The sequence below is a fragment of the Gossypium hirsutum genome, chromosome A01, assembly GCF_007990345.1.
Source record: "Gossypium hirsutum isolate 1008001.06 chromosome A01, Gossypium_hirsutum_v2.1, whole genome shotgun sequence".
Classification (NCBI taxonomy): Eukaryota; Viridiplantae; Streptophyta; class Magnoliopsida; order Malvales; family Malvaceae; genus Gossypium; species Gossypium hirsutum.
The window spans coordinates 90,619,568-90,633,626 of record NC_053424.1 but is presented as its reverse complement, the minus strand read 5'-3'; positions in this window follow the sequence as shown (position 1 = coordinate 90,633,626).

Here is a 14,059-nt window from a genome sequence, read left to right as displayed (position 1 = left end):
TAACTTTAACCCTATTAGTCACAGCCATTCAAGAGGTAAGTTTCATAAATACAAGTCATTTAATCACCTCATTTATACAATATCAATTGTTAACAAGTTAGGATAAAATATTGGAAACCATAAATGCATGTACAAGTCTTTCACAATAAATCATAACCAAATATCAGTTACCTATCATCATTAATTCATTTAACCATTAAAACTTTGGCCCGAGAATGGTATAATAGATACGGATACATGATTATCCATCCAAAACACACCAGAATGCTCAAACCAGCTATCCATATGAGAACACACCTAGGCACCAAGTGCCAAGCCCGTAGGCTAACATCCCTCCAAAACACACCTCGGCATTGAGTGTTATGCCCGAAGGCTTTACATTCACCCCCGATAACACACCAAAATTACTGTAAATATAACATGATAGCTAGTAACAAATGCTGGACTTCGATATATTGTGGGTTGTAACAAGTCAACAATCATTATCTCATCACAAGTCAATCTCGAACTGCGCACAATATAACCTATTGACATGGCAATTGTATTCTATCCTATGTTCATCCGGACTCGATACAGGTAATCATATAACATTTTTCAATTCAATTCATTTTTCTTACCTTATACCAATTTATAACAATTAAATTACATCTACATATTTATTAACATACCACAACTCGTAACTTAATATAATATTACAAATTATCCTAATTTAAACCGCATGAACTTACTAGGGCTAAACAACAAAGTTTGTGATGTCAGGGGCAATTCAACAAATTTTCGTTTTCCATGTTTGCCTATGGATTGATCCATTTCTTGATATATATATATATATATATATGATAATTTAATTCAATTATCTAATTCGAATACTTTAAAAAACTTAAATTCATGTAATTTAATGTTTATAAGAAATTACACTTTTACCTTAAACTTTTTCCTTTTATTCAATTTAGTCCCTAAACCCAACACTTCAAATCTAACATAATTAAACTCAAATCATGCTGATCAAATTTTCCATAATCCCTATACAACCCATAATTATTCAAAATTCACAAGAATTTCATGTCAAATTTAATATTTGATCGATTTAGTCTTTGAACTAGAAACTAAACTAGAAACTAAGTAAAATCACTTGACAAAATAGTCTTAATCCACAACCAAGATTTCAATTTCATCATTTAATCACAGGAACACCAAGCATTCATCAATGGAAAGTTGAATTTTTTTTATCATTTTTACAAATTAGTCACTAGGTTAGCTAGATTAAGCTACAACGATATCAAAAACATAAAAATTAAAAAAAATGAGTTTAGAAAACATTACCATGCTAGGAACCTAAATTGGTAGAACCTTGATGTTCAATAATGAATTTTTAAAGCTTCATTTTCGATAAAAGAAGGAAATGAAAAATGGATTTTATGTTTTCTTATTCTTTTATGTTTAATTACATATATTTTTATTTAATATTAATTTTTAACACATATAATTTACTATAATCAAGCATTAACCATCCACCCAAAACAAAAAGGGTATAATTGCTTCATAAATCCCTCGACTTATAATAATTAGGTCATTTAACCAATAAAATTCAATAGTGATTAAGTTTTACACCTTTTACGCTTTAGTCCTTTTTCTTTAATTAATTAGTCAAACAATAAAATTTCTGAACCATAACTTCACATAGCTTCATCTTCGTAAATATTTAATAAAAATATTTACGAGCTCAATTTACAGAAAAGAGGTCCTGATACCTAAATTTCCAAAACCACTTGACTATAGGGACAAACCACTTAACTTTAACTAATGATTCAAACAGAAAAAAATTATCAAGTCAAAATTCTATATAATGTAATATTTTATTTGTAAATATTAAATAATAATATTTACAAACTCACTAGTAGGATTTGTGGTCTCGAAACCATAATTTCCTACACCATTGGAATAACTGGCCGTTACATTATGTGGCAGAGGCTCTTAGTTCCAATCTTGATGCAGCGAGAGAGACCCTCAATGTTGCCATGGATGATTAGACTGAGAAGCTAATTAATAAGAATGATGCCCTCAAAGCTACAGTTGTGGCTTTACCATGGTTGAGACTTGGGAGGATTTCCAAAAGGAGCTGAAAAAGTAGTTGTACCTATAGTATGTCAAGAAGGAGGCTTGGGCTAAGTCATGCTTAACAAGGCATTGTTTAGGAGTATGTCAAATACTTCAGTGAATTGATACTTCATGTAATGACCCGATTTCAAATTGTATTAGAAAATGAGGTTTCAGAACCCGATTTATGTTAACCGAGTCTATAAATAGGAAATAAGAATATATACAAAGTTGTTATAAATAAATATTGAAATTTGGTTAAGTAATTTACCAAAAAAGTAGTTAATTAAGGCTTAGAGACTAAATTGTAAAAGTCCAATCACTATAGAGTTTAAATTAAGAAAATTCTTGAAGTTTTATATAGAAATTATCTAAAGGACCAAAATAGTAAATAAACCAAATTATAACATGAGATAGTGAATTTTGAGTATGAATTTCATTAGAGAGTAAACTATGATTAAGTTAAGGTCACTTAAACATAAAACATGAGTAATTAAACTAATTAATAAGTAGTTAAACTAATTAATCATTAATAAAACTATATAATCAAATAGATAGTGGAAAAGGATGAGAAATATCATCATCTTCTTCATTTCCACCATCAACTATAGCTAAAGTATAGAAGAAAGCTTCAAAAGTCATTGTTAGATTTGGAAATTGATTCAAATAAGTACCTAAGCCATTTTTATTTTATTTTTATAAATTTATAATCATAGAAGCTTGATTTAGCTAGCCCATGTATCAATTTGTTAAATTATTAAGATTTTAGTAAGTTGCTATTATTGAGAAATTGAAGAATTAGGCTTGAAATTGATAGAAGTTAAGCTTAGATTATGAAAAGGACTAAATTGTAAAGCTTAATAAACTATGTTGTTAACCTTGTAACATTAGAGACCAAATAGAATAAAGTGAAACCTATCATGAATTATGCTAGGAATAAAAAGTATGGGGCCTTAATGAGTGAATGTGAAATTGAATTTTGATCTAATGCTAAATATCGAGAGATATTGTAACATCCTGCCCGACGTAGTATTTATGAATGCATATCATTTATATGAGAAAGCCTTATAGCTTGGCTCCTAATAGATTAAGTGTCGAAAAGATTTTTTGAAGATGTCGACTGCACCTTTGGGATACGTTTGAGTAAAGAGGAGTTTAGATGTTGGAAAATTTCCTTATAGAGTGCACACCACTTCTGCTTTAGAAACCAACCATTTCTTATGTCTTTAATCGGAAGAATTGTTAGTTTTACTATTGTAATAACTAGTTGAAATAGTTAACTGGCTACATGAGTCTAGTTCGGATGGAATAAGATGTCTAAAATTGATAGATGTGCATTAAAGATGAGAGAGAAGGTTATTAGATGTAGATATCAAGGAAAGGGTAGTGAGAAGACCAAACTTACCCACTAAGTTTCTCTTCCGTGTGTGTTTCAATAGAAGTTGGCAAGGCTTTTTGGATAAGCTTTGCATTCTCCATAGAAGTAGTCTTTCATTTCTCAAACCCTTTCTGCATTCTTCTAAGAGATTCTAGAGCTACCTAAGGGTTGAGTTTGCTACTACAAGCAAACTTCATTAATGATCAAGTATCTGGTAAGTGTCTATGAACATAAGCTGTGTAGCGAGGTCATTTTTTTTAAGGACTTTAGACATTTATTACTTTAGAGCTTGATAGGTAAAAAGAAGAGAACTTTTATATTTTTATTTTGGCTTTCTATTAGCAAACTTGTTGATATTCTGATTGAATTTGGTAAAATGATGTGATAGAATGACATTTTTCATTTTAGCTCAAGAGATTCCTGCTGCATTTTTTTGGTGAGTTCCTTCTTACATCATGTGTGTTTTCTTATGAATACCTATTTGAGGTAAGTATATGTTTTATGTCAAGGGTAAAAGCTATAAGAATGAAGGTCTATTCTAGGATGCCTACATGAGAATTATTCTATATATGTTGCATGTTATGCCAACACCCTTCTTGCTTTAAAAGGAACCATATGGTAAACATAAAAGGGAATGATGATTTAAAGGCGAAGCCTTCGATGGGGTTAGCCGTTTAACTGGCAGATCGCATTACATGAAGTATGGCTGTGCAGCCTCTGGTTGGGTAAGTGACCTTGCAAATTAGGAGGACGAGGCATAAAGAAAGTTTGAAAAAGAGTAAAAATTTGTGTAACGCATAAGGGTTGGCTAACATGAAGAAAAGTCGTGTACAAGTTAAATTGGAAAAATGCAGAGTGTTGAGTTTGACGAGTAGTTTGGAGTCCACTGATGGAGCTTTCGAAATAATTTTTTTGGTTAGTATCTGCAATTTTTGGCGAACTATGTGTTTTAATCAATTGAAGAGGCTGAATTTACCATTTTGGATTATTGTCATTCAGTCTTGAAACTCACTAAGTTTTATGAACTTACTGCAATTATTTTTCCCTTCTTCAAGACTTCATGGATTAGGACTTGAGCAAGATATTTCCATATAAGCGCTTGCTATGAGGACATTTTGTACTTAGTATTAAGCATGATGTATAGATTGGGGAAAGCGATATTCCAAATACACTTTTCAAATAAATAGATGTTTTGTATTTAACTTGTTTACCTTATCAAAATTTGGCGTGTAAGGTTTATCTAAATTAGAATTTTACTCCATAAATGTTTTGTTGGGAAAAAAAAGAGTTTTAATTGATAGTTTTTAATGAATTTATCTTTTCTTTCATAAATCACCTTCCCGCTGAACCATTTAAAAAAAATGTTTTTGTATCGAAAAGGATGCAAAAGCACTTCTAATGCGCCAATCTTGGATCCCTTCTCAGGAGTGCGTCGCAATGTTTTTTGGTGGCAAAGCCAAGGTTTAGCCGATTTTCAGAAAAACCAAAGGCAAGAATGTACCCATGTCATGCTTAGTACGCCCCTAGTTAAGTCCTGATACTTTGTATTGAAAATTTTGACTTTTATTTATTATAAAAAAGAATGACAGATAATTTGAGAGAAGTTGTCGATGAAGATATGAATAGTCATGTGCCTACTCTAGACCAAGCTCCGACGACTAATAATAATAATGCTAGAAATGCTAAGAATGTGTTTAGGAACATGCTTTATGCCATAATGACTTAGATGTTTGAGTAATTCATGGGAATCGAGCCAGAAAAATAGCTTTAGCAACCTCAACATCATCCTCAGGCACATCTTAAAGTGGTATGGCTAGCACTGCCTGCCTTCTAGTGCCTACACTTGTGGTAATTCCCAAACGAAATGACCCGGTATGGGAAATCTAGAAGCGAGGAGCTAAAAAAAATTTGGGAAATAAGGGAGATGACCCCACTACGGTCGAACAATGGTTATGTAGGTTGGGGAAAGTCATAAAGGAATTAAGATGTGACTAAGAGGACAGTCTTTGATACGCCATATCCTTACTAGAGGGGGAAGCATATCAAATGTCGGAAACTGTGATCAGTATTACCCCTGAACATTTGGTCATTTCGGAATTTTTCTTAGAGAAATTATGTAAGAAATACATTAACTTTATGTCTTTCGAGTAGATGAGAAAAACTACCTACACCTGAAGCAAGTTAGGATGTCCATATTGAAATATGAACGAGAAATTTTGTAGCTTAATAGATACACCCAAGGCATGTTTTTGTCCGAAAAGGACTTGTGCGTTAAATTTGAATGGGGACTTCGAGATGAACTATGTGCCTTGTTGGCAACTTCCTACTATAAATTTTTTTTTTTGAAATTATGACCCCTGGCCATAAGATTGAATCGATCCTCAAGGAAAGGATTAAGAACTTTGAGAGAGAAAATGAAGAGAAGTAGGTCAAGTCCTCCACCTGTCTCAAGTTTTAAGAAACTAAAGGATAACCCCTATTCAACTTCAAAGAGGGAAACTCAATCCACCGAATTTAGGCATGAAGGATCATTTAAGCCAGTTGTGTTTATAGCTAGTAACGGTGGCTTCCAAATGGAAAAAAGGGAGTATGAATTTTGTGGAAGAAAACATATGGGGACTGTAGAAAAAGGAGCTTGTTTTGAATGTGGGTTAAGAGATCATATGATTAGGGATTGCCTGACTAAGTCTGTGTTCACCACTAAACAATTTGTCCAAAGCCCGTCGAAGTACCAACATGAAAGTAGATCAAAAGGGGCGATTAGAACTAAGTACAAGGATCACAAAGGAAAGATTTTGCTAGAACCAATTTTGGTGCTTTAGTAGGGGCTTACATGATGAAAGCCAAGGAAGACACAGATCTACTAGAGGTCAGTATCAATAATTTTTCTAATTGAAATCTCTCTTGAGACTAACAACGTCTAACCCTAGGTTGATTAATTGAAATCTATTTCTAATTGAAACCCCTAGTGTTGCATTAACTCGATCTGTGGATTCCTTTATTAGGTTTCACCCTAATCCAGAAAAATTATGCCGCCCTATGACTAGGGGTGCAATCAAATCTGCTTAATTATGCTAGATCTACTCTTAGACAGGGACTTTTGCTCCTCTGAATAAGCACATCAATACTTGAATCAATATCCTAGAATATTAAAGTAAGAATTAAGAACTCATAATTAAGAACAAGTTAAATATTTATCATATAATACAGAAAATAATAACAAGATCCGTCTTAGGTTTCATTCCCCTTAGGTATTTAGGGGATTTAGTTCATAAGTGTAAAAGAAAACATCTTAGAAGAATAATGATAACAAAACATAAAGAAAACCCAAAAACTCCTAAAGGAAATTGAAGGGAGATCTTCAGTCTTGAAGGATAATCCGGCTTCTGAGATGGATCAATTGGCTATCTTCGAGTAATTCCTTGCCTTCTACTCCGTGTGTCTCTTTCAAGTACCTCTTGGGGTGTTTATATAGGCTTTAGAATGCTTCAAAACCCTCAAGAGTGGCCTTTTCTGAATAGGACTAAATTTGGGCTCAACAGGGACACGCCCGTGTGAGGTGGCTTAGGTCGTGTTGCAATCTATTAAATAGACAAGGGCATGTGAACAACCCATGTGAGGAAGTCCAGGCTATGTTGATTTCCTACGTTGAACCATTTTCTTTGTTTTTGGCCCATTTCTCACTCTTTTTACTCTCCTATGCTCACCTAAGTATAAAACATGAAATTAAGGGATTAGGAGCAACAAATTCCACAAATCCAATGATAATTCATCCAAAAATATACTAAGCATGGGATAAAAATATGTATAAATTACAATTTATCACGAAAACTCGGTAATTTGCTAACTTATGAACATACTCACCTACACAAATCCATTAATCTCTTAACATATCCCTATGTCAATTCATCGATAAACAGATCCCAATAAGCAAGCATGCTATTGCACATACATACTCATTAAGTTGAACTAATCTCTTGCATATTCCTATGTCAGTTCAAACAATTAATTAAATCTAATGAGAACATAAAAGACTTTGTGAGGTAATTGCAAGTTATGTAAGGCAAGTGTATCGCCAGATACAATGCTGAGTTAACCTTTAGCTACCTTAGCAGAATAAACATCCACTGACTAAGTACTATGTCCATTAATTACAATTTCAATCCATTTAAATAATTAATTCATTAGTTCCCTCACAATTATAATGCAAGAATAACTTAGGCATTATTTTACTTAATCAAGAATTTTACCGAGGCCTATAACAGCATAAATACAACTTTAATAATTTAAGAGGACAAAATGCAATCAACCCAACACAAATTAAATTCAAGCTAAGCTGATAAAATTAACCATTCCAAAAACATAAATATTCATAGATATGTTCATCATAACAAAAACAAAAATTAAAGAGATAGAGAACAAAAGTCAAATCTGGTGTTTTTCCGTGGCTTGACTAGGTTGCTCCGTTCTTCCTTCTTTGTTGTCATTGCTAATCAAGGCTGATATGAACACTCAATTGTTACTCCAAAATGGCTGAAGAAGAACCCTTTCTCAAGGGGAGAAATCGACAAAAGAGCAAGGAACTTTGAATGGGAAAAATGAGAGAAAAAGTGAAAGAGGAGAGAAGAATTGTGAGAGAAAAGATGTGAATGAGGGATGTGTTGAATGATCAACCAAGGAGGGTTTTTATAGCTGAATGTGGCAGCTAAATTTTTCTAAAAATAGCAGCTAAAGAGTCACCCCTCAGTCGGCCACCTATGTTGCAAAGTTGATGGCTTTAACTTTGCTAAAAATGGCTTAGGGCAAATCTACAAAGCCACCAATTGTGGAGGGGTTTAATTGCAAATTGAAAAAGTTTTCAAGGGCTTCTTTGCAGCTTAAATAATCAGCTAATGAGATGAATTAGGTTAGCACTTGGACGATTTTGGGCTGTCCTTTTCTTGGCCGGTTCGGTTTAATCGGTTCAGTTTAATCGGACCATTTTTTCATAATTAATTAATCATAATTTATTAACCCAAATTAAATTTTATATAAATTAAAATTAATTATATTATGAATAAATAAATATAATTTTGGACCGTCTTAGGCTGAAATTTAGTTCGCCTCGATACTTCAAATTGCTTCTCGATTTCGTGCTTCTAGTAGTGTCTGCCGAGCCATTTTTCGCCCTCTGTGCAAATCTGTCGAAAATACAAAAATAATTATGAAATTAACTAAAATTTAACATGTTCATATTTTAATTTCATTTTAATTATTTTATAAAAATTAATTATTTTTTGACAAGAATTTAACCGAATTCGCATAAATTTAAGTTAAAAAGGGTATGAAAAAATGTGTAAATTTTTGTGTTTCCACTAACCAGTTGAAATGGTTAACTTGTTACAGGATTCTAGTTCAGATGGAACAACATATCTAAAATTGATAGGATGTGCATTAAATATGAAAGAGAATGATGTTAGACGCAGATACCAAGGGAAGGGTAGAGGGAAGACCAAGATTGCCCACTAAGTTTCTCTTCCATGTGTGTGTCAATATAAGTTGACAAGGCTTTCTGGATAAGCTTAGTATTCTCCATAGAATTAGTCTTTCATTTCTCAAACCCTTTTTTCGTTCTTTCCAGAGACTCTAGAGCTAGCTAAGAGTTGAGTTCATTGCTACCAACAAACTCCATTAACGATCGAACATCTAATAAGTTTTTGTGAGCCTAAGTTGTGTAGCAAGGTCATTTTCTTTAAGTGTTTTAGAAGTTTATTACTTTAGAGCTTGATAGGTAAAAGGAAGAAGAGAACTTCTAGATTTTTATTTTGGTTTTCTATTAGTAAACTTGTTGATATTCTGATTAAATTTGGTAAAATAAAAGGATCCATATGGTTGCATGTTATGTGTTACGCCAAAACGTAACAACTTTCTTTCTTTGAAAGGAACCATATGGTTAAAATAAAAGGGAATGATGGGTCCAAGGTGATGCCTTCAATGGGGTTAGCCATTGAACTGGCAGATCGCGTTACATGAAGTATGGTTATGCAACTTCTAGTTGGGCGAGTAACCTTGCAAACTTGGAGGGCATGACATAACCAAAGTTTGAAAAGAGAAAGAATCTATGCAATGCATAAGGGTTGGCTAACATAAAGAAAAGTCACGTACAAGTTGAATGGCCAAAATACAGAATGTTGAGTCTAATGAGTAGTTTGGAGTCCACTAATGGGCAGACTTTCCAAATCATATTTTTGGTTTGTATCTGTCATTGTGGCGAACTATGTGTTTCAATCAATTGGGGTGTCTAAATTTACCTTTTTGGATTGTTTTCGTTTAGTCTCAGAACTCATTAAGTTCTATGAACTTACTGTAATTATTTTTTCCTTCTTCAGGACCCTCACAGAATAGGACTTGACGAGGACTTTACCAGAGAAGCGCCTTGTTGTGAGAGCCTTTTGTACTTAGTATTAAGCATGAAAAATAGATGGGGGAAATTGAGATTTTGAATCCATTTTTCAAAGAAAAAAAGTTTTGTACTTAACTTGTTTACCTTATTGACGTTTGGCATGTAAGGGTTGTCTAAATTAGAAAGTTACTCTGTAAATGTTTTGTTGGAACTTAAAAGAGTTTTAATTCATAGTCTGTAATGAATTTACATTTTCTTTCATAAATCACTTTCCCATCGAACCATATGTTTTTTAGAAAAAGTGTTACTAAATTGGAAAGGGTGCAAAAACACTTGTAATGCTCCAATCCTGGATCCCTTCTCAAGAACTAGGGTTGAGGCGTCACTAATATGCTTATCCTGAGTTTAGGGACTAAATTGAACAAAATTAAAAATATGCTTGACATTATATTTGAATGTGAATTGGATGAATTTTGATATTGTTCTTTCATTAATTACCAATCGCAGCTAAAGGAGACATCGAGCCGTCGAGAGGGAAAAGAAAGTAAGAGTCATCGATGAGTGATAAGAGATTTTAGTTTTTACTTTAGTGATGCTAGATCATTATATTTATTTTCATATTCATGTTAATTACATGATTGAGTATCGAGGTGAGTATATAATTATCGTCAACTTAATTTATTGTGAATAATATTGAGCATCGAGATTTTGGACTGAATTAAGCAAAATAGGAAGTAGCATGAGTTAATTGATATATGATATGTGATATGAAATTGATTGAAACATGTTTTGTGATATGAGAAAGTTGTGAATTGATGATGGATTAAAATGACATTATGCAATTGAATGAGAAATGATATGTATTGGATTGTATAATGACAACTGAATCATTGGTACTCTATTAACTGTTTAGACAAAGCTAGATTTAGTTGGCTTGCCATAGGATTAGATTGTGCATGGGTTTACACACTTCGTGTGCCAAAATGCACCTTGAGTGCCAGGATGCACCTCGTCTGCTATGATGTGCTTGATGCGCTAGGATGCACTTTGTGTTCCAGGATGTGTTTTGTGCACTAGTATCCACTATGTATACCGGTTTCCCTTACTTTAGTTTATTTGATGATGCACTTCAGTGCTAGATTGGTGTGTTGGTTGGACAACCCATGTATCTAAGTGTAAGTTTGATAAATGATATTGAACTAAAATTATTTGAAGATACAGAACTAAATGTGTTAATAAATGTAATTCAAGATAAAGAAAGTATATAAAGAGTATGCGAATCGTTTAGAATCGAGCCTTGGGTTTAAATTGAATACAATGAGTCAATAGACTCCCGAAAATAGAATCGAAGTCAAAACGTTAGATTAATCGATATATAACTTGCCATAGGTATATATATGATAATGGAATTAATAAGCATGATAGGATGTAAATTGGTTTTACATTGAGCTTGAATTCATTGTGATCATTTTCTAATGTTAATGCTTTATTATCTTGAATCATGAAAGTAACACTGAGCTTTATCACTCAACGTGCGGTTTGTTTAGTCTGTGCACATGTATAGGTGATTCTTGAATTCTTAAATATTGAATTGAACATGCAATTGTAGCTCTCGACTTAACAAAGTTTGTATAGCTCTTTGCATTTTTATTTAATGGCATATACGTAGAGTTGAAATGGTTATTAGGTTGCAAATGGTCCATCTCTGTATAGTTGAGTAATAAACGAATGATAATGTAATAGTTTGTGCATGACTAAGGCCTATTTGTGTTGAATCATGAAATTAAATATGTATATATAGTGTTGATATCATTTTAAGTCTTGGGATTATGCACATTTTTGTTAAATGGTAGGTTGAAAATAAAAAGGATTGAAATTGTTGATTTTTTTCCTACAGAGTCGCAACACCATCCTATGGATGTTGTGACACCAACCATTATTATTTTCACGTACCCGATTCGATGTTGCAAAGCCAACTCGGTGAAGTTTTGGAAACTTTAAATTTTAGTCCTTAAATTGTGAAGCTAGCCTATTATTTTCGAAGCCACAATACTACATCATAGGAGTCACGACTCTAGCTTGAAATGTTTTAAAACATTGCAATTTAGTCATTCATTGGTCTCGGGTTATCGAAAGAGCTTTCATAAGCTTGTATAAACCCCAGATAGGATAAGATATTATAAAATAATAATGTAATGATCATGTTAGTGGTTATAATGTGTTGAATAAATAGAAATTTTGTTATATTTGATCGTAGTTGCTCTTGTAATGAATGTGACATCCCGTAGCTCAAAGCTGACGGTCGGGTCTAATATTGGAATTTACATTTAGTAGTATCAGAGCTATAGGTTCAGCCAATTTTCGAACTAAACTAAGCTCAAAATTGAGTCCAGAGGTAAATGCCAAAGTCTAGTCGAGTCTAAGTCGAGATTTGGGTGTTGATTATAAATTCCTCTATTTTATAGTTGAAGATGTCAGAGGAATCGAGAACCATTTTGATGATATAAAAAACGATCACTCCATTGAGGGTGAGAATAGAATTAGGATTGAGGCACTTGGTGTAATAACCTGATTTTTAATGGTGTTAGGAAATATGATTTCAAAACCTCGTTTCCTTATGTACTAAATAGGAATATTTACAAAATTAGTATAAAGATGTATTGAAATTTTGTCAAGTAATTTAGTCAAAAATGTTGTTAGTTAAGGCCAGGGACTAACTTGTAAAAGTTCAATTGCTATAGATTTTTAATTAGGAAATGGCTTTAGGACTTAAATAGTAATTATCTAAGGGTCTAAAATGTAAATAAACTAATTGTAACATCTTACCCGATGAAATCTTAGTATCATAATACTATTCAAAAGAATAAGAACCATTTAGGTGTGCCCGTGATCTTTGGATTTGGCAAACACTGGGTTAGCACAAATTGAATAATAAGAAAGCCATTACAGAAAGGCTCACCCCGAGAAGCCTCTACTGACGTGCATAGGATGGGAGGAGTTTGTTATAGGAAAATGAACATTGTGACAAGAAGCTTATGTCAATAATGAAGGACACCCCTAAACAATAGCCTTAAGCTAGTTAAGATATATGGAAATGATGGTTAAAGTTTGTCTGAATATGAACTAAATAGTTAAGAACCAAAGGAAAGCATTTGATTAGTATTCTTGGATTTTGTAAGATTTGGATAAAACCACCAATTAATTGATGGAACATTTGTTGATTCCCACTAAATTCAAATTACATGTTAAAGTGTCTAAGACAAGAAAATTTTTTTTTCTCTCCTCAAGAGAGAAAAACCAAAGGAATATAAGAAAGCTCTTCTAGGTTAAGTATAACGCCTAACGTATGGTGAGCTCTAAAGTCTATAAGTAAATAAAACGTTATCCGCCCCATTAATAGTTTTGGTGTACATGTAGGCATGTAGTCTATAATGAAATTTGATGCGAGACAAAAGCACATAATGTGCTTAAGTAATAGATTCACTACTGATAACTCTTCAAAATAGTTATATTTCAAGCCTCTAGAGTGAATTAATTGTTTGTAATTAAGTAAATATGTTTACATTTTTAGCATATTTTTAGAACATTTCATAACAAAGCTTGGATTGTGCTATAAATGTTATTATTTCTTACTTTTACTATTAGGGAGGAAAGGTGATGGTTGTGGTTGGCAACAAGTGTAGGATGAAGAAGAGAAGAGAGAAAAGAGTAGGAAAATCAAGGAAGTGAAATATTGCCATGGAAAAATGCTGGTTGTATTGCAAATAAGAATGCCATGGCAATTCCAGGAAAATGATGCAGCACTCAGTCTACATCACTTTCACCCAATTATACTTGTACCAGGTAAACCACCCTCAAAAAGTGGAAGCAAAAGGTGTGTGCTGAGAAGGAAAGACCGACCTTATAATGGAGGTAAGAGAAAAGGAAAGAGGAGAGGAGTTTTGAAGAGAGAAGAATTAAAGAGAAGTTTTTCTCTCTGTATCAGATTCTTGTAGAAAATCTTAGAGAAAAAAGAGGAAAGGGTAGTAGCTTACAGAGCAAAAAAGTCTAAGACACAAGGAATTGGAAGAGAAATTTTTCTTAGGTTTTGCATCAAATCTCATTATTAAAGTGAAACCTAGAGTAGTGAGAGCTTTTTATAGTTCTACCTTTATTTTCTAATTTGAACTTTGTGATTCGAAAACTTAAATGATGATGTTGAG